Raw genomic sequence first — 25,807 nt, 5'->3', positions numbered from 1 at the left:
GTTTTCACAAGATGTTGATGGTGGCACCGACAACCTGGTGTCCTGCTCATTTCCCCTTACCTGGATGACCAAGCGATTTTCCATGTTGTACGTTCATAATCAATAGTCTATGTTCATAAACACAGCACATCCACACTAACACACAGACCACCATCTGGCCGCCCACACTCGTACCGAAGGACACTCAGATTTCTTCCCATTTGTCCATAAGGCCCACAGAATGCCTTCACGCATTCATGCAGAGAGAAGAGAAAGGGAAGAGGCAGATGTATAATTCGATGGTGTCAGATGAGCCTGGGTTGAGTAATGCCACTGTGTGAACCTGGACAAGTCACTTAACCTCTTTGAACTTTGGTTTCCCCTCAAACTGGCACAACACCTCCTTCATACGGTTATGAAGAGGATTAAACTGGAGACCATCAGTAAAACTCCCAGCACAGGGGCTGACAATAAATATGCACTTTCTTTTCTCTTAAATACCAGAAGGTCGTCACTGTGGCTCCTGAATGCCTTCTCAAAGGCTAGGACAATCTGCAAAGACACCCCTTGGAGGATGGCACAGGAGCTTCCCCAATCCTCCGCACAGATAGCTAAATTCTGGGAAATTTAGGATTCACAACTGAAGTAATTCCGAGGAGTGTATGTATTCTGCAACTTACTTCAAAATGGTTCAGGGGAAAAAAAACCCATATATATGGCAGCAAACATCACTGTAATATCTAATCACGAGTGTACGAGTATTTACTGTACTGTTCTTTCATTTCTATATAATTGCAATTTTTCGTTATAAAACCTCGGTGAAAACTCCTGCTTTAAATTTAAAAGGTAGGGTGCCTGGGTGGCTCAGTCGTTAAGCGTCTGCCTTCGGCTTGGGTCATGAACCCATGATCCCATCCCCCATGATCGGGTCCTGGGATCGAGCCCCGCACCGGGCTCCCTGCTCCGTGGGAAGCCTGCTTCTCCCTCTCCCACTCCCCCTGCTTATGCTCCCTCTCTCGCTGTATCTCTGTCAAATAAATAAATAAAATATTAAAAAAATTTTTTTAAGGTAAAAAGCCATGTAATACTTTAAAAACTTGCATTGCATTCATTTATTTGAACAAGTAATTAACAGTATAGTATCTGTGATGCTCTCCAACCTCATAGAGCTTACCATCCAGCATTGTTTTGGGTGGGTATTTCCTTGCTAATTTTATTGTCTGTTCACTTTCTCCTCAAGTTTCAATCTTGATTAAAAAAAGATTTATTTATTTATTTGAGGTGGGGAGGGGCAGAGGGAGAAGGAGAGAGAGTCTTACGCAGAGTCTGCACTGAGCGTGGAGCCCGACGAGGGGCATGATCTCATGACTCTGAGATCAGGACCTGAGCCAAAACCAAGAGTCAGATGCTTAACCAACTGCGCTACTTGGGCGCCCCTAAACCTCGATCTTTAAAAACAAATGTATATATGGTCTTAGTAGAATCAAAATATTAACCCTTTAGGGCATCTTATAATAAAATCTTTTCCCCCAGGTTCTCAAATGTTCCATAGACTTCACAGAGCAGTTACAATTTTTTTTAAATGTGGTCAAATCTGTTGGATTTTTGATGACTTTTTTATTTCTAAACTTTGGAAATCGACCTTTAGCCCAAGATTTGGTATAGAGTAAACTAAATATATGGAACGTTTACTTCTTTTTTAGTATATATTTCTGTTTCAGGATTATTGAGGATTTTAAAAGCGAGGCTAGGACAGTGAACATGATGGCAGGCCTCCTTACTTTGTTACTGGTTTGAACAGGAACGCTTCTAGTGTTTCATGGTTAATTACAACATTGGCTATTGGTTTGAAATAGATATTCTTCATCACACTACAAATGCGCCCTTCTATTCCTTTTTTTGGTGTACTGATTAGGTAGAAATGGTTGTTCAATTTTAATCAATTTTCCCCTGCATATATTGGAATCAATCCAGTTTTACTTCTTTAACCCATTAGCATGACGTAGTTACTATATTAAGCTTTCCTGATATTGACAATTGCCCCCACTGGGTTATGGCAGATTACTTGTTTAATACGTTATTGAATTCTATTTCCAACATAACATTTCCATCCTCTGTGCCATGGTTAATATCAGGCTTATTTTGCTTTGTAGAATGAATTGGATCATTCCATCAATCTTGTGCTAAGCCATGGACTAGCTTAATGTTATCAGTATTATCAAATTTGAAATAATTACCTAGCAAAAACACTTGGGACCGGTGTTTTCTTTGGGTAAAGGGGGCAGTGTTTTGATAACAATCACAATTTTTTTTTCTCAGTTAACAACATATATATTTTCAGAAGAGCTTTCATTTAATTGAGATTTTCAAACTTAAGTCGATCGTGCCTACATTTTATTTCTTAAAATGTCTCTACTGCAATGTTCCCTTTCTCGTTCCTATTATTTTTTTCTCTTCTTTCTCAAGTAGATTTGCCAGAGGTTAGTCTACTTTATGGTTTGTTTAAAAACAGAATCAGCTCTTGGATATATTTGCTAATTTTACTGTGTTTCTGTTTTCTAATTCATTTATTTCTGGCTTTACTCTTTTTTTCTCCCCGTTTTCCTTAGGGGCTGTTTTTTATTCTTTTTTTCTAAGATCTCAGGCTACTTCTTGGTTTATTTTCTTTTTCTGTCTCCCTTCTTAATAATAAAAGCATTTAAGTCCATGAGAATAGCGGCAGCTGTCTCGCAGAGGTTTGGTTATGTGGCATTCTGATTTTCAAGGCTTTCTAAATATTTGTCACTATATTCCTTATTCCTTCCTTGAGCAAATAGCAATTTAGGAGAGGGTTTTAAAATTTTTCAAGTGGTTGGGTTTTAGTTTTAGTCCGATTAAATTTACAATTATTTTGGCTACGTTTACTGCATGGTGATCAAAGGACTCCCTGACTGGCACAATTTCTGTTGTGGGTGGAACGTGAGTTCTTACAGTTGGTTACTGGTGGCTGACAGAAATGTCTGCAAAGCATATGCTCGCTTGCAAAGCCCAAGTGCTTTTCAAAAGTTCTTGCTTGCCATAATGTTACGTCAAATGAAAGAGAAAGAGGATACAAAGTTCAATGTGCTTGTAACCATGTTTTAAAATACAGTATGTTTACATATGTGCACCGAAGAAGGCTGTGACCAAATATATAAAGGCACTGAACAGTGTTGGTAATTTCTACTTTGAGGAGATTATGGGCAATTTTTACTTTCCCGTATTTTTCTTCTTCTTCTTCTTCTTCTTCTTCTTCTTCTTCTTCTTCTTCTTCTTCTTCTTCTTTTCTTCTTCTTCTTTTTTAAAGTAGCGTGGAGCCCAACACAGGGCTTAAACTCACGACCCTGAGATCAAGACCTGAGCTGAGACACTCAACTGACTGAGCCAGCCGGGCACCCTGACACTTTTCTTGTATTTTTAAATTGTCCTGTATTTTAAATTTTCTTTAGAAGTGTAAGATTTACTATTTTAATAATAAGATTTCTCTGAATGCTTATTCGCCTAAGCTTTGGTAAGAGAAATGCTCTGCGGCTGAAAGTGTTTTTGCAAATCGCCCCCTGGCCAGAGTTAAGGAAGTTACCAAGAAGTACCTGAGCAATGATTGGACCTGGACTCTAACCAGCAATGACACCTGAAGATGGTGACCCTTGTGAGGGACCCACAGTCACTCTGGCGCTGGAGGTCCCCTCTGGAGGACGTTCATTCGCAGGAGGCACCCAGGAGAGTCACCCTCATCCTCCGCGTTCCCCACTCGCGGACGAGCATGCCCTTATTACTGTGATGGCCAATTTGTCCCTCAAAGGAAAAAACAACAGAATCCAACTACTACAACCGACCCATGCGGGCTTTTATTTTCTCCCTTCCTACGTGATCTCTAAGGCCCACCCCAAAAAACCACATTTTCAAGCCCAGGTCAACTGCTAGAACTGCACTTGGAGCAACTCTGGCCAAACACCCCTCTGGGCCCTTGCAAATGGAAAAGGTGGCTGGCGGTCCCCTTGGCTGTACCACCAGCTCCTGTGGCTCCCCCTCAATACTAGCAGCTCTGGAGATGGAAAGATCCAGAGAGATCCAGAAGCCTGCTCCATGACTGCCCACCCTGAGAAAGAAGCAGGGAGGGAAGCTGAAGGAGAGGCGGCAGGGGCAAGAAAGGATGAGAGAGGGAGGGAGAAGGGGGTGTGTGACAGGGAGCGCAGAGGTAGTTCAGGAGTTCCTGGGAGACCCATCCTTTCAGAACCATGAGCCAGTGAGCGCACCGCACAGGTGCAACGGCCCAGCCAGCCACCTGGGCTGACTCCCCCTCTCAACGTTCATTACCATTACCAGGAGTCCCTCACATGGCGCTCTTTCTCCTGTTTCCCTGCCCTCCATTCCCACTGACCCACACCCTCTGCACCGGAAGACAGCGGCAGGAAGGAGGGTTTCAGAAAAGCATGTTGGGGAGGAAGGGGAGACAGGAGGTCCCTCAGGTGTCTCGACTGGCTTCCAAAGAGCCCCTGCCCAGTCTGGTGGGTAGTCTAGGGCCACCTGCGTCATAGGGAGGACACACTTAGAAAGCCGAGGAAGAGAATCCTGACGGAGATGCCCTTCCCCTCGGGGAACGTATTAAGGTGGCCAAGTAAAGACAGCAAGGGCCAAAAGCAGTGCAGCGGTGGGCAGAGAGATGCGGGTGTGTGTCCAGCTCCCAGCGGTGTCTTGTCTCTGGGGGACGCTCACTACCTGGGTATAGCTCAGGTAAGGGGTGTGGGAGGGTCTCGTGATGCCACCAGGGAAAAAAGCCACAGACATCCTTTCTCTATAAACCCTGCACCCCGACCCCCCAGCCGCCCTTGCTGTCCCTCTGGCTTCCTACGTCCAGGCAGAGCTCTGCCCATCACCTTGGATGTTCTGAGCAGTGACCTTCAAGCATGTCTATGTTTAAGCCTGATGCTGCCTGCAGACCCCAACTTCCTGCCCTCTGCTCTGTGTGGTGTCTACACAGCGGGTCGACACGACTTGGAGCCATCACCCTTTGGAAAGGGTGTTCTCAGCACGTCAGCCAGCAGAAGAACTTACAGAGGGAGAGTGGGAGTGAACTCGTGTTTTTGGTCTAATTTTTATCTAGAAGTTAGCAGGCTCTCCAGTGGCTCATCTGGCCCACCTCTGTATCTCCTGCTTTACTGTTCTGGTGTGTCCTAGGGTTTGGGTGGCAGAGTGGTTCGATGGATGGAGTGTGAACTCTGGACTCAGTCACACCTGGGTTCAAACCCCCCTACCATCCCTTACAGGGACAAGGCCATGGGAAAGTGGCCACCTTTGTGAACCTGCTTCTCTGCCTCTAAAATGAGTCCGGAATACTGTTTCTTGCAGGGTTATTGAATAAAAAGAGTCTAGCCCTGTGATTGGCCCGGAGCAGGTGCTCGCTCAACAAACACTGGTTTTCTTTTTCTTTCTCTTGCCAAGCTTCAGGGAAACCCAGCCTGAAGATCTCATGCACTCATGCAACATTTCAAAAGATCTTCCTACATTCTCAAGTCAATTTGGTAACTATAAATATGTATTAGGAACACACCCTGGTGGAAAAATTTTACTTGGGATTATTTCTTCGTGAGTTTTAAGAAATACAATCAAGCATAGAAAATGTACTTTTGTAAATTATCTGTAAACAACTGGTGCAAAGCTGAAATTTTAGGTGAAATGAGAAGCAATTCAAGCACAAGTGCTATATTTATTCCTCTGAGGGGTTTCTCCACTCTCGGATCAACGTTTCCAAGGGGATTTCCCCACATGAAGTTAACAACAACACAAGTCCCAAGTCCCCTGGTTTATGGCAGTGATCTGTCATGTTGCTTCTTTGCTCAGAGCCCACGGGGGCTCTGCCTAGCCTCTGGATTAAGTCCAAGCCTTTGGACACATTCCCAGATCAGCCCCTCCCTACACCTCCAGCCCCATCTTCTACCATCTCACCTACACATCCTACCTCCCATCCACACCAAACCACCACTGAGTCTTCAAATGTGCCGGTTCTTTCTGCCTTGGCATGTTCCAGTACCCAGTGGAATGTTCCTGCTCCCCTTGCCTGCTGAGACTCCCCTAAAGACCACCTCCACCAGGCAGTCTTCTCTGCATACACCCCTGCCCCCACCATATTCCTAACTTCCTGTGCTCTTGTTTGCATATCCAGTATTCCTTCTGGCTAAGGGCTCACTGGGGACAAAAGCCCTGTCATTTCCCTTTATGTCACAGAGTTTGGCACATGGTAGGTACTTGGCAAATGTTTGCTGCTCTAACAAGTGAATAAAGAGATGAGTAAGGAGATTTGTAGGAGAAACGAGAATTCAGGATGGCTCTTCCATCCTGAATTGACTTGACAGCCCTGTGGTACACAGGTAATAATGATAACCACGTGTTACCCCTCAGAGAGCACAGCTATAAAAGTAGGCTCATAAACCCATTTCACAGGCCATGAAACCAAGGCTTGGTCGGGAAGGCTGTGCCTCGTCAGGACTGGGAGATGGTAAGCCAAGATGCAAAGCTATGGTTCCCGTGAACCTGAGTCCTATGGCTTAAAGGGACATCCTCCCCTGTGTCTCAGAGCCCACTTCTGTGGGGAGCTTGTGGGGCAAAGAGCAGCTCCCTGTTTCCAAACTGAAAACAGTTTCTGTCCTACAGAGTTCCCCAGGGCCAAGAAGGTGCCAGGGCAGAAGCTGGAACACACAGGAGAGCAAACCCATGAGCCTGGTGACCTTGTCTCAGGCTACCCCGAGCCAGGACCCCCCCACCCTGGGACCCAGCACTCTCCCCACTGCTAAGGACAGGGTTCCACACCCCCTCTATCAGGGCACTAAAGGTGCCCACTGCTTGTGCCTTTGGCGGGTCTAACACCATTGACAGTGGACCCTCGTCTTCCCCAGGTCTTAACTGGCTAAGAAGCAAAGGGTAAGTTTCATTCTATGTAAGGTGGCAGAAAGGGATCCAGCCAACACGTCACAAATGGGGGGGTAGGATGGTGATGGGCCATTCAGGGACGCAAGGCAGGACCAGACAGGTAAGAGATCTCATCCACCAGACAGATAACGGGGCTACAATGACAAAGGCGCTAGAAGCCATCGCTGGTGCACCGAGGGAAAGGAAGAGCACATTAAATTTTAAACAAAGCCCACCCCAGGGGAAACCTCCAGCCTTCGTCTCCCAGCCCGCGCCTCTCATTTCCAGCACAGGCTCGGAGAAACTGAAACGTCCGTCCCTCATCTCAGGGGGCTGGGTTTTGTGTTTTTGTTTTTTGGAACCCAACGGGCAGTAGCTGGCATGCTGTGTCTCCGGTTAGGAGAGGAGCAGCCTGGTCCTCCAGGAGCCCCTGCGGCCTTCCCATCAGGCCTGGGAAAGGAGGGTGAAGGGGGGCCAGGAACCGGAGCAGAGCGGGTGCGGGGAAGGAGCGGTGACATGCTTGGATGTGTCAGATCTGGGAGGTGGGCACCAGCCTAGGTGTCCCTGGCGGAGTAGAGGAAAGAGGGAAGCTAAGAAGCAGGGAAGGCCCTCAGAGGCCACACCGACCAAAACTACCATAAAGAACACGCTGACATGCAGGAGGAAGAGAGCCGAAAAGGAGGAAGACGGAGTGTGGAGCTGGAACAGGAAGGCCTGATTTAGCCTAAGCAACTGTTACTTCCTCAGTCATTCCATCAAGCTTCCCTGCTGTCCCCCTCTTGCCCCGGCCAAGGCAGTCGTGGTGGGTGGAGGAGTCAGGCTGGCTGGTGGGGCTGAAGGTCTGGGCAGATGCACTCCCCCCTCCCCGGAGCGGGGACAGAAAATCCCCCTGACCTGCAAGCCCAAACCCCAACCCAGGTCGGGAGGAACAGCCTTAGTCTCTGGCCTTAGGGTGGGATGTTTGCTCTACGAGCATCCTCTTGGAAAAAAGACTGTCAAAGTTCCCCAAGAGACTCTGGAGCCCTCAAAGCCAGCACCGTCCTGGGCGTTCTAAGGATGGGCACTTTGAGGTTTCCCTGGGGAGCCAAAGGCCTGCCCAGCCGCCTGCAGTCAGAGGAGACTCAGCCCTTGAGTCGCACGGCGAGCCAAGGGGCAAGGATGGGACGTTCTCTCTCACAGCTCAGCTCAGGCCTCTCCCCGGCCACGGACTCTCTACCACAGCAGGTGCTCAACATTTGGAAAAGTGATGTCCAAGAAACACACAGCTAGGGTTTAAAAGAAAAGGACTTTGGATTTACCCAAAAGGAGTAAGAAAATACGATATAACCTTTCTGGAGAGCCGTTTAACCATCTGAATCAAGAGCCTTTAGAATGTGTCCGTGGCACAGGGATTCCCTTCTAGAAACGGATCCCAAGGAATGATCAAGGCTGTGGGCAAAAATACCCAAGGATGTTCACCACAGCGTTCCTCAGAAGACAGAGAAAGAGGAAATACTGGAAATGTAGGAAGGGCTGCTTAACTATATTATGGTCCTTCTGTTTGAAAGAGTATTATGCAGCCCTTTAAAGGAGCTGGGGGCGATGAGCTTGGGAGGTGTATGGGAGTGTTGGATCACTATACTTCACACCTGAAACTAATGCAACACTGTATGTTAACTCTACTGGAATCAAAACTTAAAAAAAAAAATAGGGGGCGCCTGGGTGGCTCAGTTGGTTGAGCGGCTGCCTTCGGCTCGGGTCATGATCCTGGAGTCCCGGGATCGAGTCCCGCATCGGGCTCCCTGCTCGGCGGGGAGTCTGCTTCTCCCTCTGACCCTCTTCCCTCTCATGCTCTCTCTCATGCTCTCTCTCTCTCAAATAAATAAATAAAATCTTTAAAAAGAAAAAAAAAATAGGGGCACCTGGGTGGCTCAGTTGGTTAAGCGTCTGCCCTCAGTGTGGCCATGGTCTGGGGGTCCTGGGATTGAGCCCCACAGAGGGTTCCCTGCTTGGTGGGGAGTCTGCTTCTCCCTCTCCCTCTGCCCCTTCCCCCTGCTTATGTGTGCTCTCTCTCTCTCTCTAATAAACAAATAAAATCTTAAAAAAAAAACTAAATAATATAGTGACTTGGAGGAAGAGATCTAACTCCATGGAAATTTTAATCACAAATTGTTAAGGAAAAAAAAAAGTAACATGAAGGTACACACGGTATGATCTCATTTTAATTAAAAAAATATAGGCTGGAAGGGCATATAATATACTGAAATATTAATAATTACAGAAGGGTTTTGTTTTCTTTTTGCTTGTTTATATTTCCTAAATTTTCTGCAAAGAGCATAAATCTCTTTGTAACAAGAAAAAAAATCAATAAAATCTATTTTCTAAAAAACAAAAGGAAGAGATCCAAGAGCCAAGAGACTGTTCATTCCTTGGACATTCAAACCTGAACTGGATTTGGAAAACAAACAAACAAAAAACAAAACAAAACTGAACAGAGACATCTTAAAATCACCTAAGAATATTTTCAAGAACTAAGGGGTGGTTTCCAGCAAAGATGAATTAAAATCTCTGGGAGGCCGGAGTGAGTGCAGACAGGGTGAGAATCATAAGCAGAAAGCCAACCCCCCCAGAATACTCAGAACCCAACTTCTCTGTCCAGGTCCTTCAGATAATTGCCACTGGGAGAGGGAAAGGAGAGCAAGCAGCGGAGCCAAGGTACAAAAAGGCAAAACAAACATTTCTTTTGTCCTTCGTGGAGGACGGGACAATAGCTGCCTCTTTAGACAGTAAATTCAAAAAGGAGAGAGAGGGAGAAAAAAAAAGGCCAGTTCCTAAGCTGAGACTGGCTAATCTACCTGGTGATAGGGAATCAATCTTTACAACCAAGGTATAAAAGCTCTAAAATGGGGGTTTGAGGGCGCCTGGGTGGCTCAGTCGGTGAAGGGTCGAACTCTTGATTTCAGGTCGAGTCATGATCTCAGAGTCATGAGATTGAGCAAAGGGGGGGGGCGGTGGTTCTGCTCTGGGAGTGGAGTCTGCTTGGGATTCTCTCTCTCCCTCTCACTCTGCCCTTCCCCTCTGCTCACACACGTGCATTCTCTCAAAAAAACAAAATAAAATAAAATAAAATTGGGGTTTGGAAGACAAATTCTGACAAGCTCTGTAACTGAAACAAAAGAATTTAGCTGTTACTAAATTTAGATGTTACCTAGAAGTTTTTCTGGAGAATGAGCTAGAACATAGGCAGATAATGGACTGGAACACTCGGGAGGGCATTAAGAGTACTCAGCTCACCATTTACAGAAGTTGGCCTTTGCCTAACAGAGATGACCTAGAGCCCAAGGAAGGAAAAATTCCACGGAGGATGGTCTTAATTATTCAAGGGTCAGGAAAACCCAAGGAGGAATAATGGCAGACATCTAAATTTCTCCAGTCCTCTTTATGATCAAAAGTTTTAAAGTCCACCTCTAATATCAAAATGTATTCACTTGAGGAACGTACACTGGGTGCCTCCTACCGGTTCATGCATTCAGCAAACTTTACACGGGGACAGCTCTGTGACGTTTAAGGCACTTTCACATCCACCAGCCAAACAAACAAAAATGGACAGCGTGGGTCATTAGGATGCATCCCTTGTAAAGATGCCAAGTAGCCCTGCGACAGGGAGTTGGACATGCCGGCTCAGGCCCACGGATCCTGAACACTTCTTACCCCCATTAGCATTCCTCGGCCCCAAAGGACTCTGCCTCTTTCTTAAGAAATGATGACTCCAACTCGGAAAATAAATACGACGCCACACACGAGGACAGGTGGTGCTGGATGATCTTGTATCTCCTAAAGACATCAAATTCTTCCCCCGGGTGAAGCTGTACCTATAAATTACAGTCTCGTATTATATATGGCCAACACCTTTAGCTTTGTTCTCCTACAGCATTTCTCCTTGACAAAAAAGAAGCCGTCAATACTCTACTTTGAAAACAGCATAGGAGGGGCGCCTGGGTGGCTCAGTTGTTAAGCGGCTGCCTTCGGCTCGGGTCGTGATCCCAGGGTCCTGGGATCGAGCCCCACATCGGGCTCCCTGCTTGGCGGGAAGCCTGCTTCTCCCTCTCCCACTCCCCCTGCTTGTGTTCCCTCTCTCGCTGTGTCTCTCTCTCTGTCAAATAAATAAATAAAATCTTAAAAAAAAAAAAAAAGAAAGAAAGAAAACAGCATAGGAGGTGCTTTTGTGAGACAGAAAAAAGAAAAAAAGAAAAGAAAAGAAAAAGAAGCAAGCAAGCAAGCACTTTTCCTTCCCTTTAATTAAAGGGATGCCATCCAATTGCACCTTTGGATAGAAAAATAGAAACAGAAAATTATTCTTCCAGAATCTTCTACGTACCAAGTGCCTTTAGCCCTAGAAACTTCTCCACCATATAACAAAGTCAAAGCCCCCGCTTCAGGCACCAGGAAGTGTTCCCTGCACCTGGCAGCAGCTGGTACCTACCTGAGGCCAGTTCACAGACAGTAATAAAAGCTCCCTTGAAATAATGTTAAGGTTCAGACACTCTGATAAAAGCTGGGAACTTCAAAGGTAGGACTGCAAAGCCCATCCCTAATCCTCCTCATTGTGTCTGATGTGGCTGGCTGGGCTCTGGGCTGGCTCTACCACCTACTACCTGAGCTTTGCCCCATAGGCATTTGTGAGCCAGCAAGCCAGCTGAGGGAGGTGGGACAGAACTTAGACTCACTCCCTTGGGAGGGGTGGGCCTTTGGCCATGGCGTACAACCACTGGTCTTTGACCAATGGGATGTCAGTTAAAAATAAGGGAAGAAAAACAAGGAAAAAAAAAAAACTTATCGGGGCGCCTGGGTGGCTCAGTGGTTAGGCGTCTGCCTTCGGCTCAGGTCATGATCCCTGGGATCGAGCCCCGCATCGGTCTCCCTGCTCCGCGGGAAGCCTGCTTCTCCCTCTGCCCACTCCCCCTGCTCGCGTTCCCTCTCTCGCTACCTCTCTCTGTCAAATAAATAAAATCTAAACAAAACAAAACAAAAACTTATCTACGGACAGGAGCCCAGTGGTTCTGGAGTGGTAACTGGATTCAATGCAAGTTTCCAAGGCTCTCTCCATGAACTTGAGCAAGTCATTTCAGCTTCAGTTTCTCGGTCTATAAAAATGGTAACCTCACTGGGGGTTGCTGAGGGGAGTAACTAAGATGCCCTGTGTGAAAATGCAGAGCAAAGGTGAGATTCTTCTTCCCTCCCTAACTTCCTTCTTTAAAAAATACTTTTTTTGTTGTTGTTGTTGGGCAGGATATTCACATAAGGCATAAGATTCAAAATGTAGAAAAAGTAACCTTGCAGAGCTATTGCATAGCCAGGCATTCTGTCCCGTCCTCTGTCACTTAAGAAAACATCTCAGTGACCAGGACCACATCGACCGACCACATTGACACACGGGGAGCTTTCACCTTTTTTTACAGCTGCCCAGAATGACATTGTATGATCATGGGACAATTTATTTACCAGTTCCCTCCTGGTGGACATTAAAGTTTTCTCTTCTTTCTTTCTTTTTTTGCTTTTTGCTTTTACAAGCAATGATGCAATGAACCATCTTGAAAAATGCTCATTTTGCATGTTATGCCACACACCTGTGAGAAAAATTCCCAGAACTGGAATTGCTTGTGCACTTTGGATTTTAATAAACACCGTCAAAATCCTCACTATATAATGTGCACTCTATCGACAATTATGAGAGTATCTGTTCCTACTGTGACTTCTCCAGAGTTAACTTGCATCTCTCTAATTAGTAGTGGGCTGAACATGTTCTTACAAGGTTAAGAACCATTTGTATTTCCTTTTCTGTGAACTGTCCATGTTCTTAGCCTATTTTAAATCCTAAGACAAAAACAAAAATCATGGAACACATAGGAAGCAAGCCCTCAAGAGTGGGAATGAGCGGAAGCATCGTATGACAGAACTGTTCCTGCAAACGCTTCAGGGACTGGAATTATTAGGCTCCATTAGTGAAGCCTGAGACTCTGGATCTCGGGGTCACGAATTCGAGCCCTACGTTGGGCCTAGAGCTACTTGAAAAAAAGATGACATAAAACATAAAAACAGTTGAGCTGACTGTCTTTTTCTTAATGATTTGCAGGAGCTCTTTAGATATTAAGGAAACCAGCTCTATCTATGACCTATGTTGCAAAAATGTTCTCCAGTTTTGAGAACTAGGAGACTCTTTTGATTCCATATATGATGATTTTAGCCACACAGAAATTTTTTACTTGTGTATAATTACATCAATCTTTTCTTTTATGGCTTCTGGGTTTTAAGCCCTAGTATTTCCTGGGTTCATTTTTTTTTATATTTACCATCTTTAAGCCATCTGAAATTTATTGTGTTATAATTGGTTCATTTTTTTTAGAAAGTCATCAAGTTGTCATCTCGTCACAAATTTTTTAAAAATGCTATCTTTCTTTCATATCAAATTACCATTAATTTACCTCTGAGTCCCTTCTCTTTTTCTCTTCCAAATCCTGCTCAGCTGCCTCAAATCATTCTCTTTCTCTCCATGGCCCTCATATCCCTTCATTCCATCTGTGAGCCAAGAGTTGATCCATGTTACCGTGACTGACAATCATGCAAACTGTGCTGAATCTCAGCATCTTAGAACAAGTGTAGATCTCAGAAGCATCCCTTCATTTTACAGCTAAGGACACTGAGGTCCAAAAAGGTGAACTGGACTTGTCTAAGATTATAGGCAAGGCTTGAGCTTGGACTTTTTTTTTTTTTTTTTAAATTACTATCCAAGAAGAAGAGAAGAATTGATTTTGCCATAAATTCTGCTCAATCAATAGGTATCTATTAAGCAACTACTCTGCCCAACAGTGAATCAGGCACTGGGGCTCTAGAAATAAATGACACAGCTCCGAGCTTTCAAGAAGCTCAGAATCCAATGTGGGGTCTAGACGTACACACCTACAGACTAAGAGGTAAGGCAACAGTGGCCAATAGATGTGGAAGAACAGGTCAATTCTGCAAGGGATGGCATGGGGAAGGCTCAGAAGATACGTAGCCTTTAATTGGGCCTGGCATGACCAGGACTTTTCCAAATATGGGGAGAAAGTATTTGCCAATAGGGGAACAATGAGACTAAGTGGGGTATCTGGTCCTACATAGTCAGGAAGGAAGTAATCTGGCTTCATGTTAGCTGTGGGTGGACTTTCAAAAAAAAGGCTCCTCTGAGGATCTGTGGTCATTGCCAGGCCCTCAAAACGGCACACTAAGAATTACAAATAAATGGACCCATCTGACGGGCCTTTAGGTGTCTGGCAGAAAGCAACATGTCCTCTGTGAAAGAATGTACTCTCATCCCATACTTCAAAGAATTCTCACAGATAGAATTCTAACAATCATAAATTCACAATCAAAAATCATGAAACAGGGCGCCTGGATGGCTCAGTTGGTTAAGCGACTGCCTTCGGCTCAGGTCATGATCCTGGAGTCCCGGGATCGGGTCCCACATCGGGCTCCCTGCTCAGCAGGGAGTCTGCTTCTCCCTCTGACCCTCTTCCCTCTCGTGCTTTCTATCTCTCATTCTCTCTCTCAAATAAATAAATAAAATCTTTAAAAAAAATAAAAAAAATCATGAAACACATGCAGGGGCACCTTGTGGCTCACTTGGTTAAGCATGTGACTCTTGATTTTGGCTCGGGTCATGATCTCAGGGTCTCGAGATGGAGCCTCGCCTTGGGCTCCGTGCTCAGCGGGGAGTCTGCTTGAGGATTCTCTCTCCCTCTGCTCCTCCCTCCCTCACGAGTGCTCACTCTCTCTCTCTCTCTCAAATAAATAAATCTTAAAAACAAAACCAAAAATCATCAGACACATAGGGAGCAAGCCCTCAAGAGTGGGAATGAGCGGAAGCATCGTATGACAGAACTGTGCCTGCAAACACTTCAGGGACTGGAATTATTGGGTACAGAATCCAAAAATAAGTATGTTTAATGTGATTAATAAAAAAATGGGGAATTAAAAACACAAGGAAGGAATCAAGAGATTATTTAAAAAAAACACAAACCACCATGCATCCTCGGAAAAGGATAAAATAGAAACAGAAATAAAAAATATAATCATCCAGGTTAAAAACTCCAAGGATGCACATCAAAAATAATAAGTGCAGTGAAAACATATCCAATATATTAAAATTTGTGAGTTAATATTGATACTAAACATACTTCTGTGGAAGGACTAAACAGAAGATTAGAGATAACTAAAGAATTAGTGAGCTGGAAGACAAGTGAGATATTATCCAGAAAACATTACAGAAAACCAAAAGACTGAAAATGAAATGGAAGTTAAGAAACATAAAGGAGAGAGTAAGACCTACCATACATCTAACTGGAGTTCCCAAGAGAGAGACCAGACAGAGATAATGATGGAGAGACAATATTCCAAGAGATAACCACTGAAAATCCTCTAGAACTGATAAAAGTCACCTATCTTTGGTTTCAGGAAGCCCAATGAATCCTTAGCCGAATAAATTCAAATCCACTCCTAAGTAAATAATCATGAACTGCAAAACATACAAATGAGCGTGCATGTGTGCGCACGCGCACACTCACACACACGCATGCACACACATGCACCCCCCCCAACAACAACCAGGCAGAAGATATTACTTAAGAAGAACAATAATTGTGCTACCAGTTTCTCAACATCAACACCTGACCAGAAGACAATGGAATACTATATTTTATTTTTAAAAAGATTTTATTTGTTTATTTTGGAGAGAGAGAGAGAGAGAGCGAGAGCTCGTGGACAAGCAGGGGGAGAGTGGAGGGACAAGCAAGCTCTGCGCTGAGCCTGGACCCAAATCTCAGGACCCTGAGATCACGACCGGAGCCAAAATCAAGAGTTGGATGCTCAACCGACGGAGCCACCCAGGCGCCTCTGGAATATGATCCTTAAATACTCAAGAGAAAATAACTATCAAGCTAATGTTTTATACCCACTAAAACAATACTTTGACAACAAGGATGACATACAATTTTAGCCAAACAGAAACTGAAAAGTTTATGCCTAAAAGATCTTCACCACATGCTGTTCTGATCATAGAAAGTAGGTCTTCGATGCAAGGAGAAATCAGGAAACAAAATGGAAGATAGGTGGAAAATAATCAAAGCAAAGGTTAACCACACAGGACATTAAAAATAAATGCTTGGGGCACCCGAGTGGCTCAGTCAGTTAAGCGTCTGACGCTTTTGTTTTTTTAGATTTTATTTATTTATTTGAGAGAGAGAGAGAGAGAGAGAGAGTGAGAAACAGCAGGAGAGGGCAGAGGGTCAGAGGGAGAAGCAGGCTTTCCGCTGAGCCAGGAGCCCAATGTGGGACTCAATCCCAGGACTCCAGGATCACAGCCTGAGCCAAAAGCAGTCGCTTAAGTGACTGAGCCACCCACGCGCCCAAGCGTCTGACTCTTGATTTCAAGTCAGGTCATGATCTCAGGGTCCTGAGATCGAGCCCCACGTCGGGTTCTGTGCTGGATGTGGAGTTGGCTCCCTCTCCTTCTGCCCCTCCCCTCTCCCTCTCTTTAAATAAATAAATAAATAAATAAATGCCTAATTTGTGGAACTGAAGAGCAAAATAAGATGCATCTAAACCACTGTGTGACAACTCAATGTGTCACAACGGTGACTTTATATAAAGCATTCCAAGGTCCTTGCATTATTTAAGAAAAGATACAGACACCAACTAACTTCTGCAGTCTGCATGCGTCAAAAGAATAGAAACAGAGTGTGTAAGCTGCAAAGCAGTAGAGGAAAAAACAGAATGAAGGAAAGAAAAGAAAAAAAACACCTCTTAATCAATTTAAAAAAATGAACAGGGGCGCCTGGATGGCTCAGTCAGTCAGTGGAGTGTGCGACACTTGATCTTGGGGTGGTGGGTTTGAGCCCCATGATGGATGTAGAGATTACTGAAAAATAAAGTCTTTAAAAAATTAAAGAGTGGACAGAGAATCAAAAAAAGAAGAAACAGAAAGCACAAAATAAGATGGTAGAAAGAAATCCATATATATCTGAAACTATAACCAATGTCAACCCAGCTCTGGACTGTTTACAGGATACACGGAGACGGGGACATAAGACAAGAGTCCGAAACCAGAGCCATGGAAGGGAAACGGGCAGCAGAGAACCCTGGCTGAGGCACCAAAGTGTAGCTAGGAGAGGAGGGAATGGCAGAAAACAGTAGGATCAGAGACGTAGGAAGAGTGCCCAGAGTGACAAGCCAACACCCTCCACGACAGTATCTGCTACGGAGAAGTCAGGCGAGTAGAGGCCCCAAAACGGACTGCCAGGTGTGATTAGGGGGTGGGCCAGGGGCCTCTGCAAACACAGGTAGGAATGGGGAGTGAAATACTCTGCTGTTTCAGAGCTGGAGAGAAGAAGCAGGGACAGAAAGGGTGAACTCTTCTCTGTAAAGTCCTAGGGGGGAGAGAGTGATACGGGAGTTGGGGAGAGGCAGGGCCAAAGGAGGATGTGGGATGCTCAGGCCTAGGGAGGCAGCTGGGGGCAGGATACAGGGATCTAGGACTGGGACCGATGGCAGCCATGCTCCCCCAGTGGTAGGCATAGGCTTCCCAGCTTGGGGCAGGGGTGTTTCTAGGAGGGGCTGGGCAGTGGTGGGGGATGGGAAGAATTCTGAATTTCAAAGGCCACCTGCTTTCAGGTAATGGCAAGTCCACAGTGAACTCGTGGTCTGTGGCTAGTGACGGGAGGTGAGGCATGTAAGCTCCGGGGGCCCCAGGATCAAACATCACAGGGTGGGGTTAGCCTACCAGCAGCACCAGCCTCCAAAGGGTACCTGATGCTCTTCAAGAGGCCGGCGTGGATGTGGTCCTTGTGAGGACGTTGTGACATGGTGCACAAAACCGCCACTGAGGTTTGGCTCTTGTTTTTTACCGAACGCACACAGGATAGCCCATTCCATGGCTGCCCTACTGGGAACAGGATGGCGTCATGGATGGCGTTCAGACACCACCCAGAAGACAAACCACACACAACCAAGAGTCATCACAGAAGTTAGTGTCCCGCGTAAATCTGGAGCGTGGACATTCCTGATTTCGGTGGTGATCATTCTTACCGGATTTTGATCCCCTACTTATTACACACTGGGGACACAGAAGGAAGAAAGGGAAAGCGGTATGGCCACAAACATGATCCCCCATTCTCAGCTTCCCACTGCATTGAAAATCCTCACAATTCCAACACCTCTCAGTACTCCCCAAATATACACACAATAGAGCATATAGGTGTAATATCAGAAACGCCTTTACCGTGACGGTTGCAGAAGACAGAATTAAAACCCCCCTAGAGGTCAACCCACTTCTAATAGTCTTTTTACTCCATTTATAAATATATAGATTATAAAGATAATATATACTGATAAAAATTCACATATTACAGAAATGAATTAAAGAGAAAACAAAAGGCCTCTGTCCTTGGGGGTAACGCACTTGGGGATGGGGGAAGGGTCAGGTCTGCGAGCTACACACATTAATTAGTACATAATAAGAACCAGTCATTTTACCTTTTGAAGCTGCTGATTCGACATAGGTTTTTGGCCCTGCTTTGGCTTGTCACAACCTTTAATCCCCCTTTAGGAATCTACCCCAATCTCTTGCCCCCGCCTCACCCTCTATTCGACAGTGCACGTCTTCAAGGATCTCCTGCCCAATGCTAGAATTTTTAATTTAGCCTGCAGTACTGCGGCCGTCTTTTTTAATTTTTTCTTTTCTTTTCTTCTTCTTTTTTTTTTTTTTTTTTGAGCAAACAAAAACGAGTTGGGCCCAACAGTGACACAGGCTCTCATGGGCTAGCCCGGCAACCTGGTGCAATGGGTAACCTGTTTCCTCGGGAAAAACCTTTCTGTTTTATGCATGAGCAACTAACTGGGAGACACATAACTTGTAATCGTAGGGGCCTCCGTAATCTCCATTTCTGTCCTACCAAAGGAGTTCTCCCCTAGTCCCACCGGCCCTGTTAACGAAGTGAGGCTTTGCGAGCAGGGACGCCCTGGGGCCCACCCATCCGGCGCCAGGCCTGGTTTTGACACTTGACCTCCGGAAAGTTATTCAACCTAAATGACCAGATAATATGGAAAGTGCTTACAATGGTGCCTGGTCCCTAGTAAGTGCTGTGTCATTAAGAGAGTTGGGTGAGATTAGTTCAAAAAGGCATCTGCCCTATAGTTCGGGGAAGCCACAGACCCCTTTGAGGCTGGCAAGAGCTATGGGTCCTCTCCCCAGCAAAGTGCACACACATCCCCATAACACTCTGCACAGCTGCATGTGAACTCAAGTACCCCCTCGCCTCCCCACGCCCCACACTGCAAGGCTCAAGGACCACTCTCAGCCCTCTGGTCCTCTCCACACTGATGTGAGGATCTCAGGCGCGAAACTCTGTGGCAACGCTTCAAGTCTCATGTTCACAAGCAATGGACTATTGAGCAACAGCCCCGTTTCAGGTTCCGCTTTTGGCAGAAATGTTACACCTTTCTTCCCCAAAGCCCTTCTGACCCTTGCCCGTTTTGCTCTCGATTCAGGCCAAATCCTCCCTGGGTCACCTTAAGACAATCTCTCAGTGTGCAATAAAGCTCTACCTGCTCTTTGCGAATTATTCTGATCCTTCCCCAAAGCTCCCCAAAGGTCGGGCCGCTGTGCAGCATCTACTGAAGCCAGGCCACTGCACAGACCCCGTGCTTGCTGGGCACCCCCACCCAAGGCCCCGCAGAGGCGGATGCTGCAGACGCCCGGGCCCTCACTCTTAATAAGCTTGGAAACAGCGCAAACCAGCAAAAGCCAAAGATGACAGAAGCCAGAAGGAACTCACGAAATGATCTAATTCCCTAATTAACCAGAGAAGTGACTTTCCCAGTGGCCACCCCACTCATTCACAGCCAAGCTGAGAACCTCCTGGTTCAGTACTTGGATTCCTTTGGCATTTCTCAGACTTTACCGTGCAGGTGAGTTGTGTGAAAATGCAGTTTCTGCATTTCTAGCAGGCTCCCGGGCCGTGATGCTGATGCTGCAGGTGCTCGGACCACTTAAGAGTAGCAAAGGTTTACGTCAAGGTTAATGGACTATCCCACCCTGGCTAAAGCCTCTTCACCCACCCTTCCTGCGGCTGTTTAAATGCCCTTTCTTCAGGAAAGCCTCTCTTCCCCTCCATGCTCCCTGATTATCAGCTCCCATGGCCTCTGTACTTTTCCCTTTGAAGTGTTTATAACAACTGTAATTAAAGAGTATTTGTGTAATTATTAGTTCAGTGTCTGTCTCCCAGGGAGACTACAAGCTCCATGAGGTCGGGCCCAGCACAGAGACCGGCAAATCACACTGTCAATAAAAGGGGAGCTGTTGTGCTCTGTAATAGCCTGGACCAGCGTCCTCGAGTAGAAAGGGAAGGTTTACACCCGTGGAAAACACCTTCTGGAAGCCTCAAGGCCAACGGTGATACTTGTAGCTTTAGAATTCCCAGCAGTTTCAAATACATACCAATTAAAATTTAAGTTGAAAAGCATACTTCAAAAGAAAAACGTCTCCTAAATGTTTATCAAGTGCAAAATAGTCCCAGATCTGTACTAGCTACTCTACTTGGGGAACGGTTAGGCCTCCCAAAGAAGCACTCCCTTCGAATCTTCCTTGGGTAAACGGTCTTTGAGCGCTGCGCGGGCTCCGGCATCAGGAGCAGGGAGCACGCCCCCTGACCAGCCTCACTCCACTGCAGACCAACAGTTTCTTTTTGAGTTTTTCTGCTGCCATCCTTTTGAGGAACTCCAAAGCTCTGAGTGCTCACCTCTAGGGAGGCAAAGTCTGAAGCCAGACAGCCCAGGTTCAGGGATCAGCTCTGTGTCCTTCAGCAAGTGACTCAACTCCTCTATGCTCTAGTTTCCCCATCTGCCAAATGGGAATACCAAGGGACATGATACACACACACATAGCACAAGCCTGGCCCCAGATACACGATTATTACTATTCTCCCTCTATCCAGCGCAATTTGAGATCTCTCCATTGTTTTGCACAATCTCTACCCCGTGGCTCCACCTATTTCGGATCGACTCTTCCCAGCTGCTCCTGCCTTACCTGTCTAGAGCTTGTTTGAAGCCATGACTCACTGCAAAACTCTGCAGGTCCCATCAATCACCTTCCCATCCCCGCCTCTGTGTGTCACTCACGGGTTCCTTCTGGGAGGGAGGTCTTTTTCCCAATGCCCAGGACACTTATTCACCAAGTATCATTGAGGGCCCACCACGTGGGCACAGGGGCTCAGCAATGAACAAAGACTTTCTACCCTCACGAGCTAACATTCTAGTAGGAGATCTGACCCATGAACAAACATCAGTTCAGGTCTCTGGCTCTTCCCTACACCCCCATTCTTCTCGGCAGACCAATCCTAAATAAATTGCACACAAGTACAAAGCATGAAGAAAGCATGCCAGATCCAAAAGTGCTGAGTGTGACTTGGGAATATCCTGATGATTAAAATGCTGCCCCACGGAAGGGGGGGGCCTTTGGTCCTGGTTCCCCCTAGCAGTCACGCCGGCCTGTCAAATCCTCCAGAACAGTACGTGTGTAACACACCTGGGCAATAAGGTGCTCCGTTTACCTGTCCCCTGCAGGTAGCATACACCGATGGCTTTATTCTCAGAGCCACACTCTTTGGACAGAGCCTGATTCGGGACCCCCCGCAGGAAGAGAGGCCCTGGCCTTGTGCTGAAGAACACTGGAAATGGACTCTGAAAGCTCAACATTCAAATGCTGGCTCTGTCAACAGCGTGTGGCCCTAGGCGTGGAGCTTTTCTCCTGCCTCGGTTTCTCTTAGACAATCTCTAAGGTGTCTTCCAGCTCTGAAGTCTAAGGGTTGAGATCAACCATCATTAACATGAGACTCAACAGATTCAGAGATTCCTTAACTCAGCAACATGAGCCCCAGGTCTGGGACCTGGTGGTGAGCAAGCCAGATGAGGCGCCTGTGGGGAGCATCCCCCGAGATACACCTGACTTCTCCTTTGTTTATTTACTCCCTTCTAACTTCAAACTTGAACTTTTTAAGCAGACTCCGACAGAAATATCTCTGGGCTACAAGGCAAACCTAAAATAGAAGTCGTGCAAAATCTCTGGGGGTCCCATTAGTTTCCCTTCCTTCAGCTCAAGAACCCTTCCAGACCTTGTCTGTGGCCTTGTCTCTAGACAGCGAGACTAAAATAAGTCTCCTTGGTAAGGGGGCGCCTGGGTGGCTCAGTCGTTAAGCGTCTGCCTTCGGCTCAGGTCATGGTCCCGGGGTCCTGGGATGGAGCCCCGCATCGGGCTCCCTGCTCCGCGGGAAGCCTGCTTCTTCCTCTCCCGCTCCCCCTGCTTGTGTTCCCTCTCTCGCTGTGTCTCTCTCTCTGTCAAATAAGTAAATAAAATCCTAAAAAAAAAAAAATTCTCCTTGGTAGGAAATGCTTGGTTGGAATGGAAGTGACCCAAGAACGGAACAAATGGCCTGTTGGCCACACACCACAGGACAAGGACTCACCTAAGAATCTGCCTGGAGAAGAGTGAGCACCTGCCCTCACTTCAACTCACTGCATCTCCCTCCATAGACAGGTGGGCAACCAGGCGAGACTGCAGGAAAGAAGATGTGACCCAAATGTCCAGCTCCCCCTACTCAAAAGAAAGCAGCTCTACTCCCACTGCCCTCGTGTGAGAAAGCCAGATCCTGCAGGTTTCGGGAGCACAGATGCAGCTGGAGCTATAGGTGACCAATTAGGGGTCAGGCAGGTGCTTGGTCAGGGTGACACGTGGCCTATGGGCCAGTGGACAAAACCACCAAGAAAACTCTAGAAAACAATATTCACTTTAAAGCAAACAAGAAAGGTACAATCATACTAGGTCTCAAAAAATCAAAACTGGACAGGCCCATGGCTTGATCACAAACACTAAAAATACAGTTTCTAACGTCTAATGACAATTAGGGGTGGTTTTCTTCCCTTCTCCCATAAGACCCGCTCCTTTGAAGGCCCCTAGATAAGAGCACAACAGGCATGCAGGCCCAGGAGCCCTCCACTTGGGAGAAACGAACTTTGACTGTTTTTGCTTACACGTGTACAAAGGCAGAACTCAAAGAGTAGCTTCAAAGTTGGCTGGGTGACCCCCAAGGGTGCAAAGTCCTGCTCTGCACACCTGTGGGGGAATTTTTGTGAATTTCCCAGGCGCCCACGGGAACCGATTACGTCCCCTCCAGGTCGACAACTGCTAGGAGTTTCCACTTTGCTCAGAAATAAAAGGCGCTCAGGGTGTTCTTAGCAGTTAGGGCGCTCAGCCTGCAGCTCAAAGGTGGGCCACCAGGATGGTCACTCACTGGACCGCTCAGACTGGCAAGGACGAGCACCTCGCAGTGTCCCTGTGAAAACGCACCCAGGCTACGGCTCTGCCTTTGCCCCAACCAACGCAGAGCTTAGAGATACACCAAGGACCGTTTCGGGTTAGTTAAAACCCACGCCAGCACCTCCCTGGCCTCTTAAATCTTCCCAAACTACAGCTCAGACTGGAGGGAAGCAGTTGCAGCCACCATAAAAGTCATCTTAAAAGGCAAGTTGGAAAAAACCCCCGATACGCACTAGTTAGCAAGTCCGCAGTTAGGGGGACGGTGGCACCAGGGCCGGATCTGCGGGATCCGCGCGCTTGTAGGGGCTGCCCCGTCGGTCCCCGGGTCCCCGCGCTCACCCGGCAGCCTCCTGGCCCCCTAGTCTGACGCCGGCGATCACACCCCACAGCTCTGTCCAATTAGGAAAATGACCGCGAGGAGACAGAGAGGGGCGACGAGGAAGGGGAAGTGAGACTAAGGAGCCTGGGGACAGGCCGTGGGGACCCCGCCAGCCGGCGAGCGCCTTCAACAGGTCCCCCGGCCGGGGCGCCCCGACGCCGGCCGGGCCGGGGTCCAGCAGCGCACGACGTGCGGCCGCCGGCTGCCCTCCGGGGCGCCCCGATTCCCCCCACCTCCTCCGCGGCGGCGCGCTCGGCCCTCCCCCACCCCCCCCACCCCCCCCACCCGGGACGGCGGGGACGCGCAGCAACCACCCCCCCCCGCCCCGGAGAATAAAGTTTGTGGGCAGCCGCAGGGGCGGGGCGGCGCGGCGAGGGGGTGAAACTTTGAGTCCCGGGCCGGGTGTGGGGGGAGCGCGCGGGGCGCCGAGACACCCACGTGCGGGCCCGGGAGCCGCCGCCGCCGCCGCCGCCGCGGCCGCCGCCGCCTCCCCAGCCTCCCCAGCCTCCCGCTCCGCCGCGGCCGCCGCCGCCGCCACCACGGCGCTTTCCTTTCATTTCTGCTTCTCTCTCCCTCTCTCTCCTCTCTCTCTCCTCTCATTCGCGCGCTCTCCTCGCTCTCGCCCTCTTTCGCTCGCTCCCTCCCTCCTTCCCCTCCCCCTCCCCCCCCCGAGACGCCATCTCTCCCTCTTTCCCCGGCTCTCCCTCTCTCCCTCCAGCTCCCCGGCATGAGGGAATGTGGAAGTGAAAGGAAAAGACGACATGTTTGCAGCGCGGCGCGGGCCTGCGCGCGGCCGTCCCCGGGGAGAGGCGGGGGGCGGGTCGGCCGCGGCCGCCTCGACCCACCCCCGCGCCCCCCGCGCCCCCGCCGGCGCGCCGCCCGGGGCTGCGGGGCCGGGGGCCGGGGGCCGCGCGGGACACTCACCCTGCTCCGGGCGCGGTTCCTGCGCTGGGGCCCTCGGCGGGCCGGGGCCGGGGCCGGGCCGGGGGCTCCTGGCTGCCCACCGCCCGGGCTGCTGCTGCGCGCCCGCCGCCCGCCTCCACGCGCGCCCGCCGCCTGCTCCTGCCGCCCTCCCTCCGGCTCCTCTCTTTCTCTCCCTCTCTCTCTCTCTCTCTCTCTCTCTCTCCCTCTCCTCTCTCGCTCTCTCTCCCTCCTGCTCGCTCGCTCGCTCTCTCTCCCTCCCTGGAAGAAGGGAATGAGGCAGGGCTGACGTGAAGGGATGCAAAACAGCTCCTCCTAACCCAGCTCGCAGAGGAAGAGAGACAGAAAAGCAGCCCTTTTATCTCTCTTTTGTTTTCTCACTTCCTTCCACCCCCCCCAGCACCCCCCTCTTGTCAGCCCAAGTTTTCTTTTCTCTTTCTACCGCAGAGAGGATTTTTTTCTTCCTTTCTTTCTCTTTCTTTCGGTTCAACTCTCCCACTCAAATTGAAAGCCTGGAGGGTTTTCTTTCTCCTTTTTTTTTCTTCCCTCTTTTCTTCCTTCTTCCTCCTTTCTTATTTCTCTAAAAGGGTTTTGTTTGCTGTGGGAGTTTCGTTTGAAAATCAAGTCACGCCTTTTTTCCTCCTTTTCTTTCTTTCTTTTTTTTTTTTTTCTCCTCTCAGCAGAAAAGGGGAACAAAGATTAACTGAAGCGGGGGAGAGGGGGAGCGCCAGAACCTCGCATGGAAATGGGGGGCCCGGCCCGTCACAAAGGGGGCCCGGGGGCTGCGCGCCCCCTCCCCCTTGGGAAGCCCGGGGCGTCCTCCCGAGAGGAGGGTCGGTAGGGGTGGGGGCGGGGGCCGCGGCGGCGGCTGGGTGCCGGTTCCTTCCGAAGTGCGGGCGGGGGCCGCCGAGTCCGCCCCTCCCCAGCCAGGGGTGGAAAGCTGGGTGTGTTCTTTACTTATGTATTTTTAAAGTAGGCAGATGGGTTTGGAACAAACATCCCCGCAGAGCACTGAACTGTAAAAGAGCCTTTAAACAGCTGTTTGCAGAGCCCTGGACGGCCAGGCTCGAGGGAGAGGCGCGGGCTGCGAGCGCCCGGGCGGGGGTGGGAAGGGGCTCGGAGGAGGCGCTGGGATCGCCCTCCCCCTCCCGCCGTGGGCTCTCCGATCTCTGAGCCTGGGCCCCGGCGCCCCCCTCCCCGGGCGCACGGCTGGGGGGCGCCGA

At 48.4% G+C, this 25,807-nt stretch overlaps 1 protein-coding gene across 3 annotated transcripts in view; it reads right to left on the bottom strand.

Moving 5' to 3' along the window:
- ZNF710 (zinc finger protein 710) overlaps positions 1-25,153 on the bottom strand; it is a 66,796-nt gene extending 41,643 nt beyond the window's left edge. The window contains exon 1 of one of the 3 annotated variants that reach the window (XM_027572167.2): positions 25,027-25,153. The gene's annotated coding sequence lies outside the window, so the exon portion shown is untranslated. Of the gene's footprint in view, positions 1-23,517; positions 23,854-24,587; positions 24,691-25,026 lie in introns of those variants that run through there. The other 2 variants (XM_027572170.2, XM_027572166.2) reach the window with 2 other exon arrangements.
- Positions 25,154-25,807: the final 654 nt, after the last annotated feature.

The sequence above is a fragment of the Zalophus californianus genome, chromosome 6 (assembly GCF_009762305.2).
Source record: "Zalophus californianus isolate mZalCal1 chromosome 6, mZalCal1.pri.v2, whole genome shotgun sequence".
Lineage (NCBI taxonomy): Eukaryota > Metazoa > Chordata > Mammalia > Carnivora > Otariidae > Zalophus > Zalophus californianus.
The sequence above is the reverse complement of the archived record's forward strand: the minus strand, read 5'-3'. Positions and strand labels throughout refer to the sequence as shown.